Source organism: Anser brachyrhynchus (assembly GCF_964034855.1).
Source record: "Anser brachyrhynchus genome assembly, contig: SCAFFOLD_746, whole genome shotgun sequence".
NCBI lineage: Eukaryota > Metazoa > Chordata > Aves > Anseriformes > Anatidae > Anser > Anser brachyrhynchus.
The window spans coordinates 104-5,000 of NW_027663565.1; the positions used below are offsets into that span (position 1 = coordinate 104).

Sequence of the window (4,897 nt, forward strand, 5' to 3'; positions counted from 1 at the left end):
CCATAGGGGAACCCCTCCCCAATAGGGGAACTCCCCCCCCAAACAGGGGAACCCGCCCCCCCCAATAGGGGACCCCCTCCGCATAGGAAAATCCCCCCCAATAGGGGACCCCCTCCTCAATAGGGGACCCCCTCCCCCAAAAGGGGGAACCCTGTCCCCAATAGAGGAACACCCCCCCCAAAAGGGGACCCCCTCCCCCAAAAGGGGAAGCCCCCCCCCAATAGGGGAGCACACCCCCCTCCCCCATAGGTGACACCCCCCCCCCAATAGGGGACCCCCTCCCCATTGGAAAATCCCCCCCCAAAAGGGGACCACCTCCCCAATAGGGGAGCACCCTCCCCCAAAAGGGGAGCCCCCCTCCCCCATAGGTGACACCCTCCCCACAGGAAAATCCCCCCCAATAGGGGACCCCCTCCTCAATAGGGGACCCCCTCCCCCAAAAGGGGAAGCCCCCCCCCAATAGGGGGAACCCTGTCCCCAATAGAGGAACACCCCCCCAAAAGGGGACCCCCTCCCCATTGGAAAATCCCCCCCCAATAGGGGACCCCCTCCCCAATAGGGGGACCCCCCCCCCAAATAGGGGAGCCCCCCCAGCACCCCCTAGGGTTACAGGGCAAGGTTAGGGACAGCACCCCCCCCCCCCCCCCATACCCCCACCACCCCCTTGGGGGGGGCGGGTCCCCAATCTTCACCCCCCCCCCCCCCATCCACGTGGCGCCCCCGCACCTGCGCACATCCCAAGCCCCACCCCACCTTGGTCCCGCCTCTTACAGCCCCGTCCACCAATCAGCGGGGGGGGGCGGGGGGAGCCCGACCAATGGGAGGGCACAAACCGAGGCGGGGGGAGGTTCCTGGGGGGGGGCGGCGCGGGATGGAGGCGGCGGAGCTGCGGGTGGGCTTCGTGGGCGCGGGGCGCATGGCGGGGGGCATGGCCCGGGGGCTGCTGCGGGCAGGTACGGGGCCGGTGCTGCGGGGGGGGGGGGGGACACGGGGGGGGGGGGCACGGGGACAGCGCTGTCGCCTCCCCCCGGGGTGACCCGGAACTGGGGGGCGTGGGGATGTGGGGCGTGGGGACGTGGGGCGTGGGGATATGGGGCGTGGGGATATGGGGCGTGGGGACGTGGGGACCCGGGGACGTGGGGACCTGGGGACGTGGGGACCTGGGGACATTGGGATGTGGGGGACATTGGGGTATGGGGACATGGGGACCTAGGGATATGGGGACACTGGGACCTGGGGATGTGGGTACCTAGGGACCGTGGGATGGGGGGACATGGGGACATTGGGACATGGGGATGTGCGGATCTAGGGATGTGGGGGACGTGGGGACACTGGGACATGGGGCGTGGGGACATTGGGATGTGGGGACCTGGGGACACTGGGACGTGGGGACCTGGGGTGTGGGGACATTGGGATGTGGGGATCTGGGGTGTGGGGACATTGGGATGTGGGGACATTGAGATGTGGGGACATGGGGAGCCGGGGACGTGGGGACATTGAGATGTGGGGACATGGGGAGCCAGGGACGTGGGGACATGGGGCGTGGGGACATTGGGCTGTGGGGGACGTGGGGACGTGGGGACCTAGGAAGGTGGGGACATAGGGACCTAGGTACATGGGGACACTGGGACCTGGGGACATTGGGACCTGGGGATGTGGGTACCTAGGGGCATAGGACCTTGGGATGGGGGGACATGGGGACATGGGGACATTGGGACATGGGGATGTGGGGACCTAGGGATGTGGGGGACATGGGGGCATAGGGACATGGGGGCGTGGGGACATGGATCTGGGCTGTGGGGACATTGGGATGTGGGGAGCTGGGGCGTGGGGACATTGGGATGTGGGGACCTGGGGCGTTGGGACATTGGGGCATGGGGACGTGGGGACCTAGGTACATGGGGACACTGGGACCTGGGGATGTGGGTACCTAGGGACATGGGGACATTGGGACATGGGGATGTGCGGATCTAGGGATGTGGGGGACGTGGGGACACTGGGACATGGGGGCGTGGGGACATTGGGGTGTGGGGACCTGGGGACATTGGGATGTTGGGATGTGGGGACCTGGGGCGTGGGGACATTGGGATGTGGGGACATTGAGATGTGGGGACATGGGGAGCCGGGGATGTGGGGACATGGGGCGTGGGGACATTGGGCTGTGGGGGACATGGGGATGTGGGGACATGGGGACATGGGGACCTAGGAAGGTGGGGACATAGGGACCTAGGTACATGGGGACACTGGGACCTGGGGACATTGGGACCTGGGGATGTGGGTACCTAGGGGCATAGGACCTTGGGATGGGGGGACATGGGGACATTGGGACATGGGGATGTGGGGACCTAGGGATGTGGGGGACATGGGGACATTGGGATCTGGGGACCTGGGGACGTGGATCTGGGGCGTGGGGACATCGGGATGTGGGGACGTGGACCTGGGGCGTGGGGACATTGGGATGTGGGGACCTGGGGACACTGGGACGTGGGGACCTGGGGTGTGGGGACATTGGGATGTGGGGATCTGGGGTGTGGGGACATTGGGATGTGGGGACATTGAGATGTGGGGACATGGGGAGCCGGGGACATGGGGACATTGAGATGTGGGGACATGGGGAGCCAGGGACGTGGGGACATGGGGCGTGGGGACATTGGGCTGTGGGGGACATGGGGACGTGGGGACATGGGGACCTAGGAAGGTGGGGACATAGGGACCTAGGTACGTGGGGACACTGGGACCTGGGGACATTGGGACGTGGGGACGTGGGGACCTAGGGGCATAGGACCTTGGGATGGGGGGACATGGGGACATTGGGACATGGGGATGTGGGGACCTAGGGATGTGGGGAACATGGGGACATTGGGATCTGGGGACCTGGGGATGTGGATCTGGGGTGTGGGGACATCGGGATGCGGGGACGTGGACCTGGGGCGTGGGGACATCGGGATGTGGGGACCTGGGGACACTGGGACGTGGGGAGCTCGGGTGTGGGGACATTGGGGCATGGGGACCTAGGAACGTGGGGACATAGGGACCTAGGTACATGGGGACACTGGGACCTGGGAACATTGGGATGTGGGGACGTGGGTACCTAGGGGCATAGGACCTTGGGATGGGGGGACATGGGGACATTGGGACATGGGGGCGTGGGTACACTGGGACATGGGGGCCTGGGGACATTGGGATCTGGGGACCTGGGGACGTGGATCTGGGGTGTGGGGACATCGGGATGTGGGGACCTGGGGACACTGGGACGTGGGGACCTGGGGTGTGGGGACATTGGGGCATGGGGACCTAGGGACGTGGGGACATAGGGACCTAGGTACATGGGGACACTGGGACCTGGGAACATTGGGATGTGGGGACGTGGGTACCTAGGGGCATAGGACCTTGGGATGGGGGGACATGGGGACATTGGGACATGGGGGCGTGGGTACACTGGGACATGGGGGCCTGGGACATTGGGATCTGGGGACCTGGGGACGTGGATCTGGGGTGTGGGGACATCGGGATGTGGGGACCTGGGGACACTGGGACGTGGGGACCTGGGGTGTGGGGACATTGGGGCATGGGGACCTAGGGACGTGGGGACATAGGGACCTAGGTACATGGGGACACTGGGACCTGGGAACATTGGGATGTGGGGACGTGGGTACCTAGGGGCATAGGACCTTGGGATGGGGGGACATGGGGACATTGGGACATGGGGGCGTGGGTACACTGGGACATGGGGGCCTGGGGACATTGGGATCTGGGGACCTGGGGACGTGGATCTGGGGTGTGGGGACATCGGGATGTGGGGACCTGGGGACACTGGGACGTGGGGACCTGGGGTGTGGGGACATTGGGGCATGGGGACCTAGGGACGTGGGGACATAGGGACCTAGGTACATGGGGACACTGGGACCTGGGCACGTGGGTACCTAGGGACATGGGGACCTTGGGATGGGGGGACATGGGGACATTGGGACATGGGGATGTGTGGATCTAGGGATGTGGGGGACGTGGGGGCGTGGGGACATGGGGGCGTGGGGACATGGGGACCTAGGTACATGGGGACACTGGGACCTGGGGACATTGGGATCTGGGGACATGGGTACCTATGGCTATTGGGACTTAGGGATGTGGGGACATTGGGACATGGGGATGTGCGGAGCTAGGGATGTGGGGGACATTGGAGCGTGGGGACATTGGGGTATGGGGATATGGGGGTGTGGGGACATTGGGACCTGGGGACCTTGGGATGTGGGGGCATGGGGACCTTGGGACGTGGGGACATTGAGAAGTGGGGACACTGGGACATGGAAACACTGGGAAGTGGGGACCTTGGGATGTGGGGGTGTGGGGACCTGGGGGCGTGGGGACATTGAGACCTGGGGACGTGGGGACATGGGGACCTAGGGATGTGGGCACATTGGGACCTTGGGACAGCGCCTGGGCTGACCCACGGACGGACAGGATCGGGCCCCCGTCGCCCCGTGTCCCCCAGGCCGATGGGGCTGGGGCCAGAGCAGCGCGTCCCCACCACGCTGGGGTGGCCCCGCTGCTGTGGGGCCACCCCGGCTGCTCACCCCGGTCCCCGTGTCCCCCAAGGGAAGGTGCCAGCCGGCAGCATCCTGGCCAGCGCGCCCTCGGACAGGAACCTGGACGCCTGGCGGGTGAGCGGGGCCCCGGGGACGGTGACAAACCCCCGGGCGGTGGCGGGAGGCACCTTGGGGTTGGGGGTTTTTGGGGGTTCCCTTTCCCCCTTTGCGAAGCTTTGCCTCGTCCTCGTAGGGGTCCGGGTGGAATTAGGAGGCGGGGTTGGGGTGGGGGGGGGACAACACGCCGCGGGGTTGCGGGGCTGTGACGCTCGGCCCTGCCCACGGGCAGGATTTGGGGTGCCGGACCACGCGCT

General features: G+C 66.4%; 1 long non-coding RNA gene across 1 annotated transcript; it reads left to right on the top strand.

The window, feature by feature from the left end:
* Positions 1–837: 837 nt before the first annotated feature.
* Positions 838–4,897, top strand: LOC308187276. Its single transcript, XR_013944559.1, has 3 exons — positions 838–953; positions 4,594–4,658; positions 4,873–4,897. It is a non-coding gene; the product is annotated as an uncharacterized lncRNA (long non-coding RNA).